Raw genomic sequence first — 11,661 nt, 5'->3', positions numbered from 1 at the left:
TGTAATTCTCCTTTTTGATGGGGTCTTTGCCTGGTTTGGGGATCAAGGTAATATTGGCCTCATAGAATGAGTTTGGTAGCTTTCCTTCTGTTTCTATTTTTTGAAATAGCTTTAGGAGAATAGGTATTATTTCTTCTTTGAATGTTTGGTAGAATTCCCCAGGAAAACCGTCCGGGCCTGGAGTTTTGTTATTTGGAATGTTGTTTATCACTGACTCAATTTCTTCATAATTAATTGGCCTGTTTAAGGAATCAATTTCTTCCCGTTTCAATCTTGGTAGTTTATAGGTTTCCAGGAAGGATTCCATCTCTTCCAGATTGCTTAGTTTATTGGCATATAGCTGTTGATAAAAATTTCTAATAATCCTTCCAATTTCAATGGTGCTCGTCGTGACCTCTCCTTTTTCATTCATAATTTTAATAATCTGGGTCCTTTCTCTTTTCTTTTGGATAAGTCTTACCAGTGGTCTGTCAATTTTATTGATTCTCTCAAAGAACCAGCTTCTAGTCCTGTTGATCTGCTCTACTGTACTTCTGGTTTCTGCTTGATTGATTTCAGCTCTAATTTTGGTCAACTGCTTCCTCGTGCGTGGATTAGGCCTGTCCCTCTGTTGCTGTTCCAGCTTCTTGAGGTGAGAATATAAAAACTGCATTTTAGATTTTTCTATTCTTTTGAGTGAGGCTTGGATGGCTATGTATTTCCCCCTTAGGACTGCCTTTGCAGTATCCCATAGGTTTTGGACTGTTGTATTTTCATTCTCATTGGTCTCCATAAATTGTTTGATTTGATTTTTGATTTCCTGGTTTATCGAGTCATTCCTGAGCAGGATGGTTCTTAGTCTCCAAGTGTTTGAGTTTCTTCCAAATTTTTCCTTGTGGTTGAGTTCCAATTTCAGAGCGTTGTGGTCTGAGAATATGCAGGGGATAATTCCAATCTTTTGGTATCGGTTAAGACCTGTTTTGTGTCCCAGAACATGGTCTATTCTTGAGAATGTTCCATGGGCATTAGAATAGAATGAGTATTCTTTGGTTCTGGGGTGTAGTGTTCTATATATATCTATGAGGTCCAACTCGTCGAGTATGGCATTCAAAGCCTTTGATTCTTTGCTTAGTTTTTGCCAGGGTGTTCTGTCTATTTCTGATAGTGGAGTGTTGAGGTCCCCTACTATTAATGTATTTTTATCTATGTGTCTCTTTATTCTGGTTAAGAGTTGGCTTGTGTATCTTGCTGCTCCCCTGTTGGGGGCATATATATTTATAATTGTCATATCCACTTGTTGAATACTTCCCTTAAGAATAATATAGTGCCCTTCTGCATCTCTAACTATAGTCTGTAGTTTAAAATCCAATTTATCTGATATGAGAATTGCTACCCCAGCTTTCTTTTGAGGTCCATTTGCGTGAAAGATGGTACTCCATCCCCTTACTCTCAGTCTGAATGCATCTTTGGGTTTGAAATGAGTCTCTTGTAGACAGCAAATGGATGGGTCATTTCTTTTTATCCAATCTACAACCCTGTGGCGTTTTATGGGATGGTTCAAACCATTTACATTAAGACTGATTACTGAGAGATATGATTTTAATGATGCCATGTTGCCAGTAAAGTCTTTGTTTGTATTGGCTGTGACTTTCTGTTCTGTATCACTCTTGGGGCCTTTTTACTTTTATAGAACCCCCCGTAATATCTCCTGTAGGGCTGGTTTCGTGGTTACAAAATTGGTTAGTGACTGGCGATTCTGAAATGTCTTTATTTCTCCATCAATTCTGAATGACAGCCTTGCTGGATAAAGGATCCTTGGCTGCATGTTTTTCTCTGAAAGAGCTGGCAACCCTTTCTCTCATTCCAGGTCTGTGTAGACAGGTCTGACGTAATTCTGATGCTTTTGCCTTGGTACGTGAGAAATTTCTTTGCCCTGGCCGCTTTCAATACTGTATCCTTGCATCTAATATTTGCGAATTTCACTATGACGTGACGTGGCGTAGGTTTGTCATGGTTGAGCTTGGGAGGGGTCCTCTCTGCCTCTTGGACACGAATGTTTGTTTCCCTTGCTAGATTAGGGAAGTTTTCAGCTACAATTTGTTCAAATATCTCTTCTAGACCTCTGTTTTTCTCCACCCCCTCGGGGATGCCGATGATTCTAACATTGGATCGTTTCATTGAGTCAGTAATCTCCCGTAACCTACATTCGTGGGCGTGGATTTTTTTAAGACCATCTTCTATTTTCATTTTTTCCTCTATTAACCCATCCTCCAATTCACTAACCCGTTCCTCTGCTTCTGCGACCCTGGCCGTCAGAGCCTCTAGTTTTGCCTGCATTTGGCTCATAGAATTTTTAATTTCTGTCAGATTCGCTCTCATTTCTGTCCTTAAGGATTCTATATTCTCAGTAACCTTTTCGTTAATAGTTTTTTCAATTCTACTCATCATTTTGACCATCGTTACTCTGAATTCCATTTCTGATAATTTGGTTACATCCATATCCATTATTTCTGTGGCAGAGGCCACAGACTCACTGTCTTTTCTTTGCTGGGGGGGGGCTTCTCCTTCTTGTCATTCTGATGAAGAGAGGTTGCGGGGTTTCCAGAGCCCAAATTATTGACTGGGTCCAAGGCCGTGCCCCTTGTTTTATAGGGATCTTAGGGATGTGGGCTTCTTCTTTAAAGATTTTATTTATTTATTTATGTGGCAGCCAACCAGCGAGAGAGGGAACAGAAGCAGGGGAGTGGGAGAGGAAGAAGCAGGCTCCCAGCGGAGGAGCCCGATGAGGGACTCCTTTCCGGAACGCCGGGATCACGCCCTAAGCCGAAGACAGGCGCTCAATGACTGCGCCACCCAGGCGCCCGGGTTGTGGGCTTCTTGATTTTTCAGCCTGCCTTCTGGGGGAGGGGCCTGCCGCGCCGATACTCAGGCAGCCCTGTTTGGGTAGAGTCTCGGCATCCCCTGCGAGGGGGGATGGGGTTGGGCACTCCCTGAGCCGGTATTTCCAGGCTTTTGTTCTCTGGCGGCTTTCCCTGGCGGTTTGCTGTGCCTCTTCTGAGAATCAGAGCAGCAGCGGCCGAATTTCAGCCTCTGTCACAGAACAGAGGGATTGCGGCCCGTTCTCTACTAATGTTCTGGCCACTTTAACTCTGTTTCTGTTGGTGCTGCTCAACCCTGCAGCGTCCCGGGATGTGCGCCCCACACCCGGCGTCCCAGCCCTCACTTCCAGGGCCGGTGTCTCTGTCCTTTGTGTTTCTAATGCCGCCAGCCGCCCCGCGCGCTCCCGGATCTCCCGGTCTCAGTCTGGATCCAGTAAGCGCACCGGGATTCCGGGGTTCCGCGAGATGCCTGGTGGCGCGCGCTCCCGGCTCACGGTCTCAGTCTGCTGTTTTGCAGGTGCCGACCTCGAGCCCGCCCGCTCCCCCGTGCAAGTGGCTGCCGCTTCCCGGCGCCAGAACGCGGCGGCTCCCTCCCCCTTCCGTTTATCTTCCGATATCTGTGCACAGTTTCATGGCTCCCCGCTTCGTACCTCAATACTCAGCGCTGGAGATGTTCATTTGTAGAGATCCAGATGCGTCTTCCTGCGTCTCAGGCTGGTTCCGTGGTTGTTTAGGCTGGTCTGGTACCGATCCAGCTCGACTCGGAGGACCGGCTGAAAACGGTGTCTCCTACTGCTCTGCCATCTTAACTTCCCATCACACTTAGTTTTCAATATTGCAATTTCTACTCTAGCTTAGTCCTCACTCCCTACCCTGCTTTTACAAGATTTCAGGGCTTTCCAAAATAATTGACCATATAGAGACAGATTCTGTTTTCTGAGTCCTTTATTTTTCTATTTTTTAAATAGGAAAACTAATGCCAGCTTCCAGCAAACGTTATTTGGACTATTGTAATAGTCTTATACTGGAAACAACTCAAATATCCAGCAACAGGTGAATGGATGAGCAAATTATGGTATATTCGTATAATGGAATACCACTCAGCAATAGAAAAGAAGAAACTGCTAATATGCGGAATCACAAGGATGAATCTCAAAAGCATTGTGCTGGGGGGATAAAAAGACATAAAAGTATACATACTGCATGATTCCATTTATACGCAATTCGAGAAAGGGCAAAGCGAATCTGTAATGGTAGAGAGAAGATTAGCAGTTGCCGAGAGTCAGGATAGGAATATGCCAGCAAAGGAGCACAAGTGACTTTTTGGGTGATAAAAATGTTCTACATCATGCTTGTGGTGGTGGTGATGAGGGTATATACATGTATTAAAACTCATTGAACTACATACATAAAATGAGTGTATTTTATTGTATGTAAATTTATCTCAATGAAGTTGATTTGAAAACAACATCAGCCACAACCAAAGTCATTGAAAGAAGGATGAAGGACTTCTTCTCTGGGATTCTAACATTTTAATTGTCAAGAAGAATCATAATAGTTGGCATGGTAGGATATTAAATATAAGCCAAACAGTTCTAAGTACTACGTGCATTAGGTCATTCGTTTCTTCCAGTAATCCTTTGAGGTAAGCACGGTTATTGTATTTGCTTAACACATGAAAAAATGGAGGTATAAGAAGATTAAGTAACTTTCCCAAAAGCACACAGCTAACAAGTGGCAAAAGCAGGACTCAGGCTCAGGCCATCTGGCTTGTAATCCTGAAGTATGAATCATTCTGGTTATCCTGCAAAGAGCTTCTTGACTATGAGAAATAAAGAGTCCTAGTTCAAACATATTAAATCAGACTCTTTGGGTACTGGTAGGTTCCAGGAACCTGCATTTTAACAAGCACCTGTAGATCATTCTGATGGTTGAGTATGAGAAACAGATATTTCAAGGTAATAAAGTTGTCTTATTGAGAATTCCTTGGATGGGTACCTATTCCTGACACAATTATGTAATAGGCTTAGGTTTTCAACACTTGCACTTCAAACTGTTTATATAGTCTCTTAAATTCTTTGCTTGACATGAGCTTAAGCTGCCAAGGAGCGGAGAACATGAGTTTCAATCGCTTTAGTTTTTAATAGAATGGTTAACTAAATAGGGGTAGTATGTTTCCATTTAATTATGTGTTTATAGAAAGGAAAAGAGAGAGAGAGACGGAAGGAAGGGAAGGACAAAACTAGGCAGATTACTGAAGAGGTAGGCAAAGCATGGGAAGTCTATTCAACAAAGCACCTTACAGAAGAAACTATCAAGGAAAATACACTCAGGTAATTTTCTACCAATTCTTCAAACGTCATGCAGGTTGAGCTGTCCCTGCTTCCTTTCATGGCAGGGCATGTTAAAAAGTAATCATTGATTAAACGAATGCCTTATACAAAGAAAGAGCTGGAAATTCTTTAACGCTTTTTATCTCTAGGCATCAAACGCAGAAAAGACCCCAGAGCTCCTGTGGTTGAAGCTACCAAGAATCTTCCTCGACAGGATGATAATACTATTTCAGGGGGTTCCTACAGAGCTGAGTTAAAATAGAATTTAAAAATATCACTGTCTTAATAGAATATTACTTGTAAAGGAAAGGATTTAATCAAAATGAGAATTTTTACATGCGAATATAAATACGTGAACATCTAGCAGCCCTTAAATTTTAAGAGAACTATTCCAAGGCAGCATAACCTACTGCCCTATAGAAAAGAGAGCTCCCTGCGTATAAAGCCATGTTTGTAATTTCTCAAATAATGGCAAATGAAATGAAAAGTATACTTCAGTCAGTAAAGCACCTTCTCCCCTTTTAAATATCGTAACAAATAAAATCTTGTCTTGCTTCCTCTGTTACTTTTTTATAATTTACAGCTGCAAACTATGGTTTCAGAAAAATAATATGCCTCTCGACTACGCAGCCCGGGGGGAGCATGGCCCGTAGTGTTCCTTAGTCTAACACAGGCCACTCACCAACCGGGGACGTGTTATGCTAATGAGCTAATGAGTGTGTTTGTCAGAGACACCTAATGAATGGGTATCAATTTTGCTTTTGGTTTTCAATTTACTTCCCAAGCCAAGATGTTTTCTTCGAGCTTTGCTTATAAGAATGCTTTGTGTATACTTCTCCTTCTGGGAAAAGTGAAGCACATAGATCTTGAAAGTGGAAAAAGCAGCCAGAGAGCCTGAGATGCTCTTAAATGACAGTCCCCCCAAGACGGGGCCAAAAGGCACATATTGTGCTATGGATTAAAATAAGAAACTGATTCCAGATTCAAAGTAAAGAGAACTCTGTTTTGACATTAAAAAAAAAAATAGGCAAATTATGCAGAGGCAGACTTGTTGAAATCTCATTTGATGAAAATGACAGTTATGGCTGCTGCTTTTATATTTATAAAATACTTTGTTTAAACAGTTGGCAATATTACCTAAGGGAAAGAGTGCCTTACCAAGTCTCTTTCTTCTTACATTTTAAAGTATTCTATTGTGGTCGGATTATAAAAGTAATGCAAGTAATAAAAGAGGCCTTCCGTTTCCAACACCCTGGTAGATAGAAACACTTCCCGTAACAGAACACTGACAATGCTGGAGAAAAAAATTCAACATGTGTTTTAGGTTTAACCAGGCTGGATGTCTGGAAAGGGTGACAAGCTGAAATCAGACACAGTGAGAAAGAAAGATTTCCCTGGTAGACAAACACGGTAGTTGGCGATTGTTTTGAGGTCAATGCCTATTCACGGTAGGCCAGACCCTGGCTTATGGGGCAACAGATGCAGGGCACTGAGAAGCCAAACCCAAATGCAAATAGGAAATGATAACACAAGGAATAGGAATCTTGGAGGTGGTGTTTTCACAAGGTACTTTTTCTCTTATTAGATATTGACTTAGAGTGGAGCAGGGGGCAGAAAACAAGTCTCTCCTAAAGACTCCTGATCCCAAGCCTCAACTTCCAGTTTAGGATTGGAAATGAATACAAATTCGGTGGCTTGAAAATCTGCAGGCAGAACCTCTAGTTTAAAGTGGTGGTGCATTGGGAAGACTGCAGGGGCCCGGCAGAGGCAAGTGCAAACCCTCACTGGGGGGAATCCACTTTAAAGAAAGTCTTCAAATAATTTCTACAGATATAGTCCCAGGAAAAAATGAGCCCTTAATAAGGAAGTCACCAGGGGGACCTGGGTGGCTCAGTTGTTAAGCGTCTGCCTTCGGCTTAGGGCATAATCCCCGTGTTCTGGGATGAGCCCTGCATCGGGCTCCTCTGCTGGGAGCCTGCTTCTTCCTCTCCCACTCCCCCTACTTGTGTTCCCTCTCTCGCTGGCTGTCTTTCTCTCTGTTAAATAAATAAAATATTTAAAAAAAAAATAAGGAAGTCACCAAATGCATGGGGAAAAATGCAATCATAAATGATGGAGAGAACTCAATAAATTAGAAGTCAGACCTAAAAGGACTACAAAAGTAGAAATTATTCAAAGAAGAATATAAAATAAGCATGTTTAATATATATATTTTTAGATTTTATTTATTTATTTCAGAGACAGAGAGAGAGAACAAGTGGGGGAAGGGGCAAAGGTAGAGGGAGAAACAGGCTCTCCGCTGAACAGGGAGCCAGACCCAGGGCTCAATCCCAGGACCCTGAGATCAGGACCAGAGTAGAAGGCAGACGCTTAACCGACTGAGTCACCCAGGCGCCCCTGATTAATATATTTTATATAATAAAATATAGTCATTATGTAAGAAAGGAACCAGAATATAAAACTTAACCAGTTTGAAACTAGAATCAAAAGGAACTTCCAGAAATACAAATATAATGATTGAAAATGACCCTTCTGTTAGAAGAGTTAAATAGCAGATTAGGTAAAAGTGAAGAGAATATTAATAAACTAAAATATAGATCTAAAGAAATAACCACAACTTAAAAAACGAGTTGGATGAAAATAGGAAAGTCAGGTGAAGATTTATGAAATATACTACCAAGAAGGAGCAGAGATTTAGGAGGAAGGTGACAACTGCTAAGGTTTTCCAGAATTTAATTCAGTCATTCATCTTCTTCTTAGCCCAACAATTAAGGATAAATACAATTTTAAAAACTCCGTTCATAAAGCATTTGATGACATGACCAAGCCAAAGATAAAGAGATCTTCAAAGTGACCAGAAAAAAATTCAGATCATTCACAATAGAGTGACAATTAGGTTCACTGCCAATTTTGCTAGCTTCTTAATGGAAACAATTGAGGGTAAAAGAAAATTAGTTATTACCTTCAAGGTGCTAGAAAGTCCTGAGAGAAAAAGAGCAGTCCATTCAGAATTGTATATTCAACAAATTCGTCTTGCTGGAACCGGCAGGTAAGGTGAGAAGAGGATGATTTTACAGTCATCATTTTATCAGTAAAAGAATTTCTAAAGGTGTACTCCATTCTAAAAATTAATTTATTCATTTGTTTGTTTGGGCGTGGAGCCCGACAGGATGCTTGATCTCACGACCCTAACATCAAGACCTGAGCTGAGCTCTAGAGTATAACAAACCAACTGAGTCACCTAGGCACCCCTGGTATACTCCATTTTTAATAGAAAACATTTTGGAGAAAAATAGTATTTCCAGTCAGATGATCTGAAAGCAAGACAGAAGAGTGAGCAAAAGAAAAATAGTAAACATGTAATATGTTTAAGGTAAATGTGAACAAAGAAATTGATTGCTAAACTCTATTTTTAAGAACTTCCTTTCATCAAAGACACTATAAAGAGAGTAAAGAGACAAGATATAAATAAACTGAAGTTATTTGCAACACAATTAAAAATGGATGAATAACTTTGTAAATAGAAATTCTTTGCTCACATGCCTTATATTTTTCTTTATTCGTTCCCAGGATTTTGGGTCCTAGAAAATGAGTTGTTTTATGCTTATTAATGCTACTTATCAGATCATTTCATAAGTTTTAATCGGTTTATAATATGAATTTTATATAAAGGATGTTCCATCTGCTTGTTATTATTTTAATTAGAGATTTCTTTTATGATAAACATTTTCATGCAGAGTGAATCTCAGGTCATATTAGTTTCCTAAATGATTTTAAATATCCTATGTATTCATTTGGTCATTATTACTACCACCATCCCTTATTTTTTGAAATGTCATTTTATGCCCTTTACCTTTGGTTAAGGTGATGAGATTTGTGTCATTTTTTCCTAATTCATTTGAAGGAACTGCTTATATATTTAGACTATTTAGCAGAAATATCAAAATTATCAACCCCCCAATTGAATTCTTCTCGATTAAAATTACAAGCAACTATAGATCATAATGGAATTTGATGATGAATCATGAGACAGAATATTATTCAATGCTGGGCTGATTTTTACATTTTCAAGTTAGCTAAAACTTATGGTGCCCATAGTAGGACAACGAAGGAGGAACACAGCTGGAGGACTAGTCAAATAGGACAAAGACTTATTTAAAATTAAATATGCATGCTCTGTTTCTTCTTACTGTAATTAGAGCCTGCCCTTTTTTTCTGCTTAATGACATTCAGGAAAAACAAAAAAACATTTTCTCAGATTCATTCATTCATTAAAATATTTTTATTGAATAACAATCACACAACAGTCACTGCTCTAGAAACTGGGGACTCCACAGTATGATAAACAAGGATCCTTATTGTCACGGCACTTTTACTATGATGAACAATTAAAAAGATTAACAAGGGCGCCTGGTTGGCTCAATTGGTTAAGCGCCCAGCTCTTGATTTCAGCTCAGGTCATGATTCAGGGTCATGAGATGGAGCGGGCTCCATGCTGGGTGTGGAGGCGCTTAACATACTCTCTCTCTCCCTCTCCTTCTGCCCCTCCCCAGCCCCAAAAGAGAGAGAGAAAAAGAAAAAAAAAAAGATTAACAAAATATATAAGGTGTCAGACAGTGATTTGTGCTGTAGGGAAAAATAGAGAAGGATGATGGAAGTGAGGAGGTCCAACTGTTCAAATTCAACCGATAAGGTTTTTTTTTTTTTTAATTTTCATATCTTGGCTATCAAATATTTAAGTTTTATTATGACCACAATATCAGAATCTTTTTCTTCAGGGAAACAGAAATCACTTTATGCATTTCAAACAGAAAGAGGTGCTAAAAGAACTATTGGAAGGTCTTGATGAGGAATGTACGGATCAGAGGAAGATACCGCTGACGATGTTGGCTGCCTTTAGCGAGCAGCTGGCTGACACAAATCTCATGAGTCCTTTCATCAGTGCCTGCTGCTGCCAGAGGGAAAGAGCACTTCTCTTTTTCTCTGTTATCTGAAGCTCACACGTTCAAACTAAATCCTGTTGGTGAGGGATTCTGGGAAATGTAGTTTCCATGCTCTGGCTTGTATTCCAAGAATATAGGGAGGGGCCGGGCTGGTGCTCAGTGTTCAAGACTATCTGGTATAGCAACAGAGTTTGAAATAAATTTTATTATTGCAAATACTGAATAAGTGTGTTTTTGATCAATCAGCCCATATAAAATATTTGCTATAGGATATTGAATTTACTCATCTAAGGGGTAAATAAACCCACCAGTTTTGAGTTAATTAGCCAGAAGTTCAGAGCACAGAGGTGGTAATAGAAAAAGAGCACGTCACTCGTGTCTCAGAGGCATAGGAAGGGCTTCCTGGAGCACAGAGGAGATACAGATCATGCAAGGATGGCTTTCCGAGGAGACTGTCTTTGAAGCTGTCCCTGAATTGACCGGTGAGAGAACATGGCAGCCCAGAAAACCAAGCGTGGAGATTGATTCTGCAGGAGAAAGTGGTTCATCATGGCGGATGACCTAAATCGATTCCTGTATAGAATATTACCAAGTGTTGAAGGGCTGCATGCTATTGTTGTGTCAGATGGAGGTGGAATGCCTATAATTAAAGTGGTCAATGGTGATGCTCCAGACCTGATTTCTTGGATGCCTTTCTGATGCCTTGGACCTGATTTCTTATCCTCCTTTGCCTTTGCTACAGAACAGGAGAGCAAACTTGGACTTGCAAAACAATAAAAGTATCATCTGTTCTTGTAACAACTACCAGGTTGTTCAATTTGATTGTTTACCTCTGGTGGTGAGTTTCATAGCCAGCAGCAATGCCAGTACAGGACTCATTGTCAGTCTAGAAAAGGAACTTGCTCCATTATTTGAAGAACTGAGACCAGTTGTGGAAGTTTCTTAATCTGGCAGTGGTTTTGATGTACAGCCTATTTTCATTATAACAGACACAATATCAATCCGGCAATCTTCAGGCCACAATCATTCTTGTACCCATGTACTCAAGAAAGGGCCCCTTTTTCCACCTTAAAGAACCTGTAGATATAATTTATGGACAGATTGATCGTTATGTTGTCTTGTGTAGGGTCTTTTCTTATGTAGGGAGATCTTGGGATACCACAGAAATGGTTCAGTACATCACAGTTCCCATGAAGTTAGCCCAGTCACCAAATATGCATGCGATTCTATTCAGTGGGTCAGAATCAAAATGGTGCTTTGATCCACTTGAGCCATTATGTGTTCCTTAATATATAATATGCCCAGGATTGCGGAATGGTAGCAGATCCTTTTCATTGCAAATAATGAGGACATATTTTTCTTTATATTGTTTTATTTCTTTGCATTGAATCTGAGGAAGATAAAAAGGCTTCGTAAAAGTCATAAAATCAGTACATCCAGTAAAAAAAAAAAAAAAGGAAGGAAAAAAAGTAAAAGGTCAGAGGAGAACCTTGTGGAGAGGTGGAGTTGAGGCTGAGAGGAAACACA

At 40.1% G+C, this 11,661-nt stretch overlaps 1 pseudogene; it reads left to right on the top strand.

Moving 5' to 3' along the window:
• Positions 1-10,683: 10,683 nt before the first annotated feature.
• LOC123793084 (ragulator complex protein LAMTOR3 pseudogene) lies at positions 10,684-11,080 on the top strand (annotated as a pseudogene).
• Positions 11,081-11,661: the final 581 nt, after the last annotated feature.

This window comes from Ursus americanus, chromosome 13, assembly GCF_024610735.1.
Source record: "Ursus americanus isolate L20-20 chromosome 13, mUrsAme1.1.p, whole genome shotgun sequence".
NCBI classification, from domain to species: Eukaryota; Metazoa; Chordata; class Mammalia; order Carnivora; family Ursidae; genus Ursus; species Ursus americanus.
This window is presented reverse-complemented; position numbering and strand designations above follow the sequence as displayed.